The sequence below is a fragment of the Eptatretus burgeri genome, chromosome 18 (genome assembly GCF_056783735.1).
Source record: "Eptatretus burgeri isolate ZD-2024b chromosome 18, Ebu_testis_v1, whole genome shotgun sequence".
NCBI lineage: Eukaryota > Metazoa > Chordata > Myxini > Myxiniformes > Myxinidae > Eptatretus > Eptatretus burgeri.
In genome coordinates this window covers 8,882,939-8,898,205 of record NC_140978.1, presented here as the reverse complement: position 1 = coordinate 8,898,205, position 15,267 = coordinate 8,882,939, and the positions used below count along the sequence as shown (strand labels likewise).

At 43.6% G+C, this 15,267-nt stretch overlaps 1 protein-coding gene across 4 annotated transcripts in view; it reads right to left on the bottom strand.

Annotated features, from left to right (window-relative positions):
* LOC147008550 (platelet-derived growth factor receptor alpha-like) overlaps nt 1-15,267 on the bottom strand; it is a 125,295-nt gene that overhangs the window by 14,465 nt on the left and 95,563 nt on the right. The window lies entirely within an intron of this gene.

Genomic DNA, 15,267 nt, shown 5'->3' with positions numbered 1-15,267 from the left:
AAGTTGAAAGTATTTGTGGATGGACGGATGGACGGATTGACGATGCGCCATCCCGTAAGCTCCCCGGAACTAAGTTCCAGGTTTGCCAAAAAATCATACCAAGATCAGCCGGATTGAAGGAAATCAACACCGTGACTCGTGAGCTTTGCAGCAGCATTGTTCATTCAAGAAAAAGTGACAGGCAAACATCGCCAGGAGAAAAATAAACCAGGCCCTTCAGGCAAAGACCCTGGCTTGAGATCTTAGGGTCCTGAGTTTGAGCCCCGTTGGCCACTGAATTGACACCAGGTGGGGTTGACTCAGCCTGTCATCCTTCCGAGTCGGTAAAATGAGTACCAGTGTACTGGTATTGGGGCACAGCATCAGTGGCACAGCCACACCTGAACAAAGTGAGAGCTTCCCAGCTGCCAAGCTGCCATACACAAGAAGAAGAAGACAAAGACCATGTATCACAATGGAAACAGAGATGGATAAAACAGAGAGAACAACTGAGAAAGGAGACGGGACAAATGCGGCAGTTTATACGTGGAAATAGACCAAAGCTATTAAAGAGAATCCAATAAATAAATAAATAAATAAATAAAGCCGAGGACAAAGACCGAGAGGTAATGGTTGCTGAAAACAAACTCAAAATAGAAGTGATAGCAAAGAAGATTAAAAAAAAACTATGACAAAGTTAACAAAGGGAGAAAACAAATCTAATTGTTTGAAAACTACCCGAAGAGATAGCAGCATGAACTAAGGAAACAAAAGCCAGATGTAACAAGTCCCCACATAAAGGATATCTAGATTTAAAAAAAATTGGACAGGAATCTATGAAGACCCAAAATAACATAATGAGGTGGATTGGATCCAAAACTTGGAAAAAACAAAAGAGCAACACCTTAAGGAAATGCCCCCAGTGACAATAAATGCCAAACTATAATAACCCAGGCCCAGATGGAGTTCCAAATTTCTGGCTAAAGCAAGTCGATGCTCTCCACGATCACAACGCTCGAGCATTCAATGAACTTATCCAAATGGAGGAGGTAATGGATGAATGGCTCACAGAATGTAACACCTTCCTTATCCCAAAATCAGAGGAAATTCAACGACCTTACAAGTATAGATCAATAACCTGTCGACCAACAATATACAAACTTCTGATAGGAATCATTAAATAAATTATGTACCACCACCGAACACAAGAAGAAGGACTAGAAGCAGAACAGAAGGGATGTAAAAGAGGATGCCATGGAACAATAGATGACCTACTACTAATATAAACAAGGCCATACTCGAAAACTGTAAAACCAAAAGAACCAAATAGTCCACAGCAGGGATAGATGACAAAAAACAGCTTTTGATAGTGTCCCACATTCATGGATGATAAAATGCATGCAATTGCACAATATCAACCTCCAGATCATCAAACTTATGGAGAAAGCAATGGAGCTATGGAGCACCACATTGAGACAGCAACACTTGGAAGGAAAGATTGAAATACCAGGCGTGAAGGTACGTCACAGGATCTTCCAGGGTGATAGCCTTTCACCCCTCCTGTTTTGCCTGGCCCTAAACCCACTGATCAACCTCATTAATGAGCAAAGACATGGATACACCCAAAACGTCCAATAAGAGAACTCCCAAAGAGAAAGGAAAGGTGACACATCTACTGTACATGGATGATCGAAAACTCTTTGCACCAAACGTTGAAAAATTGGTAGAACAACTGAAATGAGTGAAATGGTACTCTACCGACACCCAAAGGGAATTTGGCCTACACAACTGTGCCAAGTGTACATTTGTACAGGGTAAATCAACAAAAATATACAACATATAAATCGAACTCGATACAACAAAACACGATCTAGACAATGAAGCATCATACAAATAACTCAGAGTGGAAGAGGACCACTAAATATGTCATCAACAAATGTGCAAAACAATCGTCAAAGAATACTTGCATAGAACGAAGCTGATCCTGAAAACATATCTCACCCTGAGAAACAAAATCAAAGCCATCAACCAACTAGCAATACCAGTATTCCAATACAGATGTGAAATAATAAATTGGGCACAAACGGAAATCAACAAACGAAATATCAAAACAAGGAAAACTCCTCACCACCCACAAAATGTTCTACAAAAATCAGTGCATCCCGAGAATGTACCCACCGAGACGAGAAACAGGTAGCAGCCTGATGGAGCTCAACCAAGTGCACGGACTGGTATGACTGGCTGAATACGTGAAAAGTTCAACAGATTACAGAATCCAATTTGTATGCAAACACAAAGACGGCAAGCCAGAGAAGGTATCCCTAACCCACCTCGCAAAATTTTTTTCAAACATATGTGCAAATGGAAGACGTCATGCATGAAACCAAAACAGCAACAAATACAGCCACAATGATAGCAAAAAAAGACAAAATAAAAAGTACAGGCAAATAAGCAAAATTAAAAAAAAAAGAAAATATCAAGAGATATACACCGACAACTGAGAGTACAACAAAAGAGTGGGAAGTTATAAAAAAAAAAATTAAAAAAAAAGGATTTGCACAGAGTTGGACAAATTGGGCGTGGACAAAGAAGGCTTGTTACAATGGCTAAGAAGAGGTCAGCTGAACTGTGGTGGAGAATGAAATCATTATTTACGCCCGAGACCAGGGACACGACACGAATGGCTTGAATGAAATGACAGGACTGAGTCAATCGGTCAAGTGTATGTTCTGGAAGGTCGAGACAGAAAAGTACGAGCCACCTCCTATCAGGATGTTTAAAAAAAACAAAAAAACTCATGTCAGAACAATTGTACACACAAAGACATAACAGGGTTTGTGGAGTTATCCACTGACACATCTGCAAAAACTTCAATATCCCAGTCCCAGAAAACTCATGCAAACATGAACCAAAAGCGATAACTGAAAACAAGGAAATAACACTTACATACGACCTGACGATTCCATCGAGCGTGAACACAGAAAACAAAGCATTGCGACCGGATATTGTACTGAGGTATAAAAAGAAAAAAAAAAACGTCCTTGCTAATTAAGGTATCAGTTGCCAGTGATTTTGGCCTAAATAACGCAGAAATCAAGAAAATGACTAAATATCAAGACCTCAAAAATGAAATGAAAAGATCCTGGAATCTGAAGAGCACCAAAATTGTACCAGTGATCATTGGAGCAATAGGAATGATGAAGAAGAACCTCACAGAGATCTTAAAAACCATCCCTGGGAATATTAACACAAAGGAACTGCAGTCGGAAGCTGTCCAGGGAACAGAGACGATCCTACAAAGAGCCCTCGGAACAAAACTTTGAGAACAACAACTTCACTGCTTAGTCCATGAATTGTGACCCCCCCTCCCCCCCCCTCCCTGACCAAACCTGGGAGGACTCCGTTCCACCTTCTGAAACCCACATCTGGAGAAAACAACCAACACCACATACATGTACATGCTGATGGAAGTGGACACTTTGAGACCGGATGGGTCTCCGTTTCAGTCTCCTGAAATCCACCCACGTGTGGATATAGCAAGCAACAACAGCAACACACACACACACACACACACACACACACACACACACACACACACACACACACACACACACACACACACACACACACACACACACACACACACACACACACACACACGACCCGGGAGGGCTCCATTCCATCGCCTGAAACCCGCCCACATGTGGCAATAGCAGCCAACAACAGCAAAGCTCGATAAACAATGAAATGTGAGCGCGAAGAACAAGTGCACAGACGATGAATCAGTATTCTTATCCACTTACTATAGCAGCAGTTAGAAATCTAATTTCAGAGTGAACATCGGAGAAGATTGACCACACGATGACTCTAAACTTGGGCTTTAAGTCAAGGTAGTCTGGAATAATACACCATCAATGTTTTTATTTGAACTTTATATCAAGCAATTGATGATTTAATTACCAGCACAGCTGGCAGGTTGTAATAGAATAGTGAATAATACCGAGTAAAGCCTGAACAGTAGAATGAGGCAGCAAGGCAGAGTGAGTGTGATGCAGAATGAGGCAGCCACTCTCCGATACTGAATCACAGCTATGTGGGCTGGGATGGCATTAATCCCCTACATGGACAAGCAAGTACTGTAGTGAAACAGCACCAGCAAAGACAACTTCTGCAGAGTTTTTGGAAACTCACTCCTGCCTAGAGATTGAAAATAACCACAATAAAACACCCAGCGGGTGAATGTACAGATAACCAGTCCTCGGTGAAATGATCCACAAAGAGGGGTTACTCGGGGGTACGAGTCACTTGTGGGCAGACAGGGACGTGTCATCGATGTGGAATTGTGTTTGAAGGCACTCCAGGGTCCTTGTGTGTATAACGTGTGATGACTCTTTTGGTGGAAATGGAAGTAAAAACAAACAACCCACTGAAGCTGATGAACCACTGGTTTGCCTCATTATAACACTACGAAAGTTTTGTTTCATTTTAATGTCTGAAAAAAAACAAATAAATATGCATATATACAGTGCCCTCTATAAGTATTAGAACAGAGAAGTCAAATTTGTAATTATTTTTAACTACCTCCACCATGCTTCAGAGATATTGGGTCGTATGCTTTGGATCATATGCAGCTCCTTCCTTTCTCCACACTTTTGCCTTCCCATAGTTTTGGTAAAGGTTTATCTTGGTCTCATCTGTCCATAAAACTTTGTTCCAGAACTCTACTGGCTCACCTCTGTACTTATTGGCCAATCCCAATGTGGCCTTTCTATCGTTGGTGCTGATGAGAGGTTTGCATCTTGCGGTGTAGCCTTCGTAATTCTGCCGTCGAAGTCTTCTGTTAACGGTAGATTGTGATTCTTTCACCCCTGAACTCTGGAGGTTGTTGGTGATGTCACTAAAGGTTGTTTTCGTATTTTTATTCACAGCTCTGATGATTCTTCTGTCATCAAGTGCAGTTGTTTTTCTTGGCTGACCCGGCCATTGTCTATTCCTTCGTACACGATCGTGGTTTCTTCATTTTTCAAGACGTTCTAAATTGTTGCATTTGCTACATCCAATATTTATGCTGTGGTTGTAATTTAATTCTTCTATTCTTTCAGCTTCCAAGTTGCTCGTTTTTCTTTCATAGACAGTTCTCTGCTCTTCGTGGTGATTTATGTCCAATGACTCCAAAGGCAGACTTACACAAGGTGAAAGCAAAGGCTAAAACCAAGACGAGACATTCACAGCTCTATTATGTGTGAACAATCAATGTGCAACAAGAAACACCTGTCAGTCATTTGTTCCAATACTTGTGTTTAACTAAAATGGAGGGAGTCAACATCAAAAGTGCTATTGTTCTACAATGGTAAAACATATACGTGTGGAAATACCAATATAGAAAATCTGATCTGCACTCGTCTCTTATTCATCTTTTGATCTCAAATCCAAATTTCTTGAGTATATCACAATACAGTAATAAATTTGACTTCACTGTTCCAATACTTACGGAAGGCACTTATTTATATATATATATATATATATATATATATATATATATATATATATATATATATATATATATATATATATATGTATATCACTCTTTACAGAGTGTTGGTGCTCCCAAAGAAGTTTCTTGGCAAGGGTTGTACTGGGTGGTTTGGCATTGCTTTCCCAGATTTGTTTGTCCATGCTCTATCCTGAGCATAAAGAATGGAAGCATCACTTCTATTTTTCTTTAAATAAAGTCTTTGGTATGACTCAGAAGGGGTTCGAATCACTCAGCGCCCAGACTTAGTGCGGACGCTCTTCAATTTGCGCTACCAAGTCTGGTTATATATATATATATATACATATATATATATATATATATATATATATATATATATATATATATATATATATATATATATATATATATATATATATATATACATATATTGTTACGGCTGTGGAAATTCGCATTACACCAAAAAGGGCCCTCAGGTGAGATATCTCCATAGGTACATGTGTAGTTAGCCCAAACCCGTTGTATAGAGGGAATTTATGTGATCCATCCGGGCTGCAACGCTTTGAGTTAGTCGTTTTTCTTTGTCTATCTTTTATTTCAAACAAACAGCATCTCAACAACCACGCCATCCCCACCACAGCGCCAACCACACAACAACGCCACACCCCACCACCTTCGCCTTTACCTTCACAACCTCATCCCACATCATCGCTTTTACGGCCATTCCCGCACCACCTGTGAACACTGAACGTCGGGCTGTCTCGGGCCCGTTCGGCGATTGGTGCCAAACGCACCGAGCCGCGAGCACGAATGGCGGCCTTTCAGAGGGGAAAATTCGGATCAGGAATGCTTCACGCCCACTTATCCTCCATCCAAGGGCAAGCGCGAGGCGGCTTGGCCCCGCCTCCAGGCGCAGAGGTGAATTCCGTCTTGGTCTGTTTATGTAAATTTTAGGATCAGGGGAGGTTCACACCCATTTTTGCCCGACCAATGGCTGACCGGGGGGGGGGGGGGGCGGTGTGGGTCCGCCTCCAATCGCGTCCTGATCCGGGAATTTGCATATCAGCGCCTCCTGAGCGCTATAAAGGTGCAAGCAGAAGGCGACTCAGGTTTGAGTTGAGCGAGGAGGAAAGTGTGTCGTCGAGGAGTTGCTTTTGGAGACGAGGAGCGTCGCGTTGGTGGAGTTGAGTCAAGTGCGCGCGGTGGAGCTGCAGGCAAGGGAGCTCGGGTCCGAGGCAGGAGGACGGCAGTCGGCGACGAGGCTGCGGTGTGGGGGATCGCTCGTCTCGTCGCGGGACCCAAGCCAGCCACTCCCTCCCCCAGGGCATCAACAATTTCCCCTCCCCCCCCTGTGCTGAGACAGTGCAAAAGGGGGCCCCGTTCCTCCCCCACCCCAAACATGGTGCCAACAAGCACGCCAGGGGCCCGGAGTCGGGGCACAGCGGGGCGGACACTGTGCGGCTTGCCCGCCAACGCGTCACGAGGACGCGGGTAAGACCTTCCCGGTTTCGCGGACCTGGCCGCTCCTCCAGGCCCGCGCACATTTTGCCGACGGGCCCGTCTGCCTCCTTGCCTGTGAGGGTGGCTTCTTTCTTTTGCTTTTGTGTAAATGCGTGTTGGCGCCGTCTGTGAAGTAAAACTGTGTAAGTGTTGCTGTGTGTACGCGTTAGTCGGTTGTATTTCCTTTGCTTTCTATGTGCATTTTGATTATTGTGGCTGTATATACGTGCTTTCCGTGTGCCGCGGAATAAAATGCTTTCATGTTGAACTGTGCCCGTTTCACTTCGTCTCCTTCCTTTTAATTGACTCTCCATCCTGCTTCACGTAAGGGATTCGTAGTGGGTGCAACATCCCAGTAATTAATCGGAACCGTCAAGGCCGATGATAACACCGCTCGGTTATCACTCTAGTACGGAATGGACCGCTTAAGCGGTTCGTGTCCGGAGTCGGCCTGTGGCGTGGTACGATCGCCCGGTCGACCACTCGCCCAGGTACTTAGGTAGATCGAATTTGGCGAGCAACCCTATCCTGCGCGGGTGGGCAATTGGCATGATCGTGGTGAGGTTAAACTCCCACCCGTGACTAGCTCCCGGCGTTGTTCCGAGAGGGTCACGACTGAATTGTCCGTCTGGTGGGCGACGTGCCGCGATTTGAGTTACGTGGCTGTTCGCAACAATACACACACACACACACACACACACACACACACACACACACACACACACACACACACACACACACACACACACACACACACACACACACACACACACACACACACACACACACACACACACGTCGATGTCTCTGCTCCATCAATGATTTCATGCATTTCATGACCTGAAATTTTAATTTCTCATTTGAGCTTTTGTCATCAAATTTTCAACAAAGCTTTATTATCAGAATATGGGGAAGACAAATTAAGAATTTGGTCAAAAGGTCAAAGGTACCGTTTAGCATGCGGAAGAAGAAGTCTGAATACAAAGCGGACAGGCTTCACACGTTCAGATGCTTTGTCGTTTAATTTATTTTCTTTCTGCACACATATTTACAAAGGCTTCACAATTTGTATTTATGGAATGATTACACGAGTTAGCAGAGATGATCAAAATCCTTTAACGCAATAAAACATAGTTCACCCCAAAGAGGTCTTCACTCAATCACTTTAATAAATAATTAGTTATCAAAAAATATTTACCAGTTCTCTCGATCTCTGCATCGAGAAATTTAAACAGAAACACAAAAGACACAAATTGGCATCTGCACACAAAAGTTATGTTGTTCACTCACTCCTCAAGTATTCATTCTTTCGTTGGCTGTACGAAGGTGACAGTCTCCTGCTTCAATCCAATGCACCCAGGTGTTGATGAAAGGGAAAGGGAAAGACACAGCTGGCAGTTTCCTTGTAACTTAGCAGTGGTCTTGTTCTCAATCACTGCACGCCCAGCAATGGTCTTTCCTGAACCTCGACACGGCAGAGATGTCGCACGTGTGGTCTTATATCAGTTTAGAGTTGTCAGAGTATTGCCAGGTTGCAATCGCACACGACTCAGGGTGTCGAATGGTCAACCCATTGACTCGTTCCACCACACTCCAATTCAGACTCTGGAGTGCTGTCGCCCCACATCAGTGAGATTGATGCCCAACATCAGCATATATCTCTATCTCTCTATCTCTCTCTCTCTCTCTCTCTCTCTCTCTCTCTCTCTCTCTCTCTCTCTCTCTCTCTCTCTCTCTCTCTCTCTCTCTCTCTCTCTCTCTCTCTCTCTCTCTCTCTCTCTCTCTCTCTCTCTCTCTCTCTCTCTCTCTCTCTCTCTCTCTCTCTCTCTCTCTCTCTCTCTCTCTCTCTCTCTCTCTCTCTCTCTCTCTCTCTCTCTCTCTCTCTCTCTCTCTCTCTCTCTCTCTCTCTCTCTCTCTCTCTCTCTCTCTCTCTCTCTCTCTCTCTCTCTCTCTCTCTCTCTCTCTCTCTCTCTCTCTCTCTCTCTCTCTCTCTCTCTCTCTCTCTCTCTCTCTCTCTCTCTCTCTCTCTCTCTCTCTCTCTCTCTCTCTCTCTCTCTCTCTCTCTCTCTCTCTCTCTCTCTCTCTCTCTCTCTCTCTCTCTCTCTCTCTCTCTCTCTCTCTCTCTCTCTCTCTCTCTCTCTCTCTCTCTCTCTCTCTCTCTCTCTCTCTCTCTCTCTCTCTCTCTCTCTCTCTCTCTCTCTCTCTCTCTCTCTCTCTCTCTCTCTCTCTCTCTCTCTCTCTCTCTCTCTCTCTCTCTCTCTCTCTCTCTCTCTCTCTCTCTCTCTCTCTCTCTCTCTCTCTCTCTCTCTCTCTCTCTCTCTCTCTCTCTCTCTCTCTCTCTCTCTCTCTCTCTCTCTCTCTCTCTCTCTCTCTCTCTCTCTCTCTCTCTCTCTCTCTCTCTCTCTCTCTCTCTCTCTCTCTCTCTCTCTCTCTCTCTCTCTCTCTCTCTCTCTCTCTCTCTCTCTCTCTCTCTCTCTCTCTCTCTCTCTCTCTCTCTCTCTCTCCTCTCCTCTCCCCTGCTGTTGCACTACTCCTATTGCTTGCATATATCTTTTTTTTTAATCAGAAAATGAATCCATCAGAAATCACTGCTTGACCACAAGGGTGGGAGTCCCCCCCCCCCCCACAATTTGCCTTCAGCACCTTCCAAACTGTTATGCCCCTGTTCCTTAACCCGGTCTATGAACCTGCATTCATATAAATATCCGGTAGAAGGCGTTTGCCTTCCAGACAACAGGTATATGATCAAAAAGAGTGGATGCTTCAGGTTGTTCCTCCACTGGACGGAATGGGGTACGTCCTTGGAGTGTCACTTTAAATACGGTTTTCTCTCCTGCAACGTCGATTCACACAGCTGGGACTACGACACGAGATGCTGGTGCTAAATCGTTTTCCCTCAACATCCAATGGAGAAAACTGAAACTGGTCAAGCAGTTCTTCAAGTAACAAGTGGAAATTCCTTTGGCACTTCAGAATTTATGACCAGTTTAGCTTCTGCAAAGTAAAATCCGTATGGAAGACAATACAGGCAACACAAAAGTATGCTACATTCTAATACAGCAAACGTATGAAGCAAATTCGATGAAGTCAAATCAAGGTGTCTGTATATATATAATCACTGTATATATAATCAATACACTGTATATATATAATCAAAATCGATATTATTATATCACTCACATAATATCTAGGCCATCCCCCCCCCACCCCACTTTGCACATGCCCCCTCCTCCACCCCACTATTTGCTCTGCAAATGAATCGACATTTCATTTAAAAAACTAAATTTAATTTGTATGTTTTAGGTCATTCAAAATCAATTACCACAACAACAAAAAACACCACAATGTTGATTTACACATCACATGTCAAGAACAATCTCCGTAAAATTGCGGGAACCGCCGTAAAAAAGGAATTATCAAATAATGCCCTCCGTCCCCCCACTGGTATGTGTCAGTGGACACGCCATGGTAATTAGGTGCTTACAGTGATATGTTTTCAAGTGTTTGTGTGTTTGTGTGTGTTTGTGTGTTTGTGCATTTGCACATTATTCATTCACGGCCGAACCATTGTACCTCGAGGCCCCAAATCTTGGGTCCATATCCTTCAGTATCTGGGCAAGGTTTCAAGCTACCGCACATTGGCCTCGACGTCCATTTTGAGGTCACCAAAAGCTGAAATAAAGTGTTTATTTGGATCTGGGGTCAGGCACTGGTTCCACCGACCCGCAGCCAAAACATAACCACCATGAGGCCAATAACTCCATGGCTTTGCAATGCCAAATATGTCCTGAAACCACTGCCGGGAGAAGCTCACTCAACCAGGCAGCGCCAGGTATCCCCCACCCCTGCTAGCCCTCTAGTAATGTCTGTCTATATATATATATATATATATATATATATATATATATATATATATATATATATATATATATATATATATATATATATATATATATGCCGACTCCTCGCATGCTCTTCGAGATGAAGAAGCTGCATAAAGCAACCATGGAAGGCTACACAAGGTAAGCCCTTTACCGTTTCAAACCCTTCCCAGAGTTCCTCCACAGCTGTAAAGACGTTCACAAATTCCTCATACATACATGAGAATCCCAATGGTGTACACCCCCTCAGCTGTGGATCAGTTCCATCACTTGTTGGTGAATCATCATTGATAGCACAGACATAAACATGTAGCACTGAGGCTCCCAAGCATGTCCCATGTGTAAATGTCAAAAGCAGTCAACACTTAAATGAAAAGCGTACCTTGGCCTTAGGCCAAAGGTTATCTTGCCAAAAGACCTTGATTTGAGAGTTTCATTTCTTATGAAAAATCAGTTTTTTCGTCATAACGACGAAATTTTTATATATCTGAGAAACACTCTTCTCGGGCTTCAATTTGAGGTACTACTTGATATTGTTAGTCAAAGATTTAAAAATGACCTTCATGAAGGTCAACTTCAACCTTAGGCGCTAACCATGAAGGTCAAGGCCGATCGCCACCAAAAACTAATCAGCTGAGCGCCTATATCCACCAAGTTTGGAGATGATCCGATAAAATTTACTCAAAAGCTAAGGGTTTCGTTGATTTTGATGTTTGACCTCCTGGTGACCTTGACCTTTGACCTTGACCTTCGAAATTTTGGGCGTCGAAAGCTATTGCGCTCACGAGTATACACGTCAAGTTTGAGAGCCATTGCTTTAGAACTGTGACTTAGAGAGCAAGTTGAAAGTTGAAAATCAATTGTAACACACAAATATATAAATATATCAACAAAAAAACAAACAAACCGATCGAGTTACATATCTTGCTTTGGCAAGATAATGAAAAACAAAGACCCACTCACATCTCTCACCTGTGAACGGAGGGAAAACCAACTAGCTTCGGCTAGAAGACCATGGGAGTCGGCAATTTTTTTTTTATATATAATCCTAGCCACCTGGGTTAAATTGATCAGGTGAGAGCTCATGGCAATCAATAACTTCACTGTTTTTGTTTTAACAAAGCAAGAATGACAAAAAAAGGAAATGATAATTAGTTAACGGCACACTGAATGGTTGTTTATGTTCGCATGGTACTTCCGGAACCATTTCATTTACTATTTTCCATGCCATCAGAGTGGTGCAATGTGCTGCAGTTGGATCATACTTGGTGATGTAATGGTTGGAGTGTCTGTTCTGAGTTTGGGAGGTCGGCGGTTTGAACCCCGGCCAAGTCATAGAGAAGTCTGTCTTTATAAATGGTACGTGATACTTCCTTGCTTGAACACTCGGATTATTATTATTATTATTATTATTATTATTATTATTATTATTATTATTATTATGATACCCCATCTAATGGTCTATTAGTTTTTAATCTTTGCCAAGACAGATCGAGCCTTCAGTCCTTCCCTTCTCTGAAGACCACCTGCTGCCAATTGCACCAAAAGTAGTTGTGAACCCAAAACTACAGTCTAACAAAGACACCTTAACTTAACATAACAATACATTTCGGATTGTGGAATAATTTATGAAAAATTATTTTAAGGAAACAGATGTATTAAGCAGATGTATTTAAAAGCACAATGTGACACAACCATGTGATCAAGAACTACTTCGACTCCTATTTTTAATGGGCCAAATAATTCCCACATTGTTGTGGGGTCAGCCAGGGAAAGTCTGTGACAAGAGTGCATCATAAACCGGCTGGCATGGCCTGACGTTCGACCGAAGGTGGCAGGAATTTGGAATTTGTCCAGGGTGTTGGCAATAACTCACCGACTCTTCGTGAAAGGTACCTGAGGATTGTTAAAGTCTAGTAACACCCTCGGTGCTGGCCAGACGGTTCCTCCAGTTAAACGGTACACACAATGATGCCTCGCCCTGACTGCGAAACACCAGCATGACACTTTGCAGCTGGGTCAAGATTCAAGCCCAGATGAGACAGCTCAAAGGCCATTGTTCATACCTCTAGGCCAGTGTTTCTCAACCAGGGTTCCGCAAGAGGTCGCTAGGGGTTCCGCGAGAAACAGTAATAAATAGGCTAATGTATTTTTGAGTAGTTTTTGTTTGATTTAATATTCGTAATTTTACGATACAAGTACGGCATATTGTTGGAAACTCCTTGGTTATTATAATAGAGGCTTCAACCTCTTGTATTATTTACAATTATAACAACCATAGGGAATGTATTTAACGATGTCTATATGGCACCAGTGTGAAACCGCCCTCACTGGTTAGTGGACGTCCTGTACGTAGTGGATTCGTGTATCATTGAGTGATTTTTATTTGTATGTGTGTGTGTGTGTGTGTGCTTACAGATTTATTTTGTGAATTAAAACCTTGGTGTGAGGTCTCATAAACGAGCAGTATGGTTTTTTTTTCATTGCCAGTAAATTTGACAAAAAGTGGGTCATTTTTTCCTTAAACCAGGTATCCGAAAAAAATATATTGTTATAGATTTCCACCGCATTCGGCGTGTGGACGACAGTTTCAGCCGAATCGCGGTCGCGCGCCCACCGAAGGCCGCAATCCAGTTGTGGCTTTCTGGACCAACCCTGGAATCCAGCCACGGATGCCTTAACGCATCATAAACCAGTCAATACTCTGTCCACGCACTACAGGGTCGATCGCCGAATTGTCGATTTACCTAACTATTCGCACGGACAGAAATAGAGAGTTTATACCTCGACGGGACTTGTACGAAAACGAGCCGCTTAAGCGTGCGAAGCCGAGTTCCGTGTGCGAAGCCGAGCGGTTTTAAATCGCCAAATCCCATCGGCCAAATGATCACGTTTATCGGCCTTAATAGCCAGCTAATTCTCCAAACGCACCATGACAGTCAATGTGAGGAAATGACACGACGAGCAGGTTCACGTTCAACAATGGGGGACATTTATTTGAACAAGCACATAAGCAATCAATGGGGGGATGGGGACATGACACGAGAAAACCCTACAGCTGAGTATAAGAAATGCAAGTATATACAGGCACTTACACAATTCACTACTTATTGAGACAAGGCCCACAGACTTCCACACAAAACCCAGGGTAAAGAAACGGGCTCGTAAGCCTTTAATGTTCTCAGAGCCGGGATGACCGGAAGGCTCTGAGAGGCCGGGCCGTTACCCTTGGTGGCAACTCGGTGGTCTTCGCTCGGCGACCCTTGGCGTCTCGGTCCCATCTGTTACCCTGCCAATGCACCAGTCGCTTGAACAGTTTAGCGGCTCGAGCAGCTGGGCGAGCGGCTTGAATGGCGGCTTGGTTGGTTGGGCCTGGCGACATGCCCGACTCTCCACTTCAGACTCCGCTGGCTGCTCCAAGACTCCACAACTCCAACTGGCTGCTCCACGCCAACTAGCGACCAACGAAACACCACTAACCACCACTGAACCACCAACGAACCACCACGAACCCTCCCGCATGGCAGGCGAGAATTCTCTTCCCCACTCGGCGTTCCAATGTGCCTTTTTATTCCCTCCGATGCGCTCCCCCACCCCCTTCCTGGCGTGCTGGGGTAATCCTAGGAGTGATCGGGTTTCCTTCTTTCCTGTGCATACTTTTTGTAACGGCCATCCCTGTTTACGCCGTTCTGATGGACCCGCCCCAACCATCAATCCTGTTTACGTCCCAGAATATCGGGGCGGGAGTTGTCGAGTTGTTCTTTTCGGAGCATACTTTTCGTAACGGATGTGGAGAATGTGGCTCCTTTGGTGGCGTTTGTGGAGATGGCGTGGTTGTAGAGATGTTGGCATTGTGGTGGAGGTGGCGTGGCTGTAGAGCTTGTTGTTGAGGAGATGTTTGTTTCAGATAAAAGATAGCAAAAGAATAACAGCTAACTCAAAGGTTCACAGCCCAGCACACGAACAAGACCCGATATACATCGGTGGGGAAATCTAACCTGGAACACACACTTATCGACATAACTGATCTCTGGGGAACCTGAATGGTGGTTTGCGAATTTCCACAACCGTAAGAATATTATATTTACCACGTGAACTACGATAAAAATATAAAAGAGCTAGATATTAATAATGGTACATAATAATTTTTATGCAGGGGTTCCCTGAGACATGAAAACTATTTCAAGGGTTCCACAAGGGTAAAAAAGGTTGAGAAACGCTGCTCTCGGCTATCCTATCGGCCCATTAACTGCAGTGAAATGTAATGCATTGAATTAAAATTTAACAATGTATGCAAGGAAGAATCTTGTGTCCAGAATTTAAAAAAAAAAATAAATCCAATACAGAGCCCACACAATTCAAGAGACCATAAGCCAGGTCGAACATTCAAGTGCCTGCATTTAAACGTTTAAA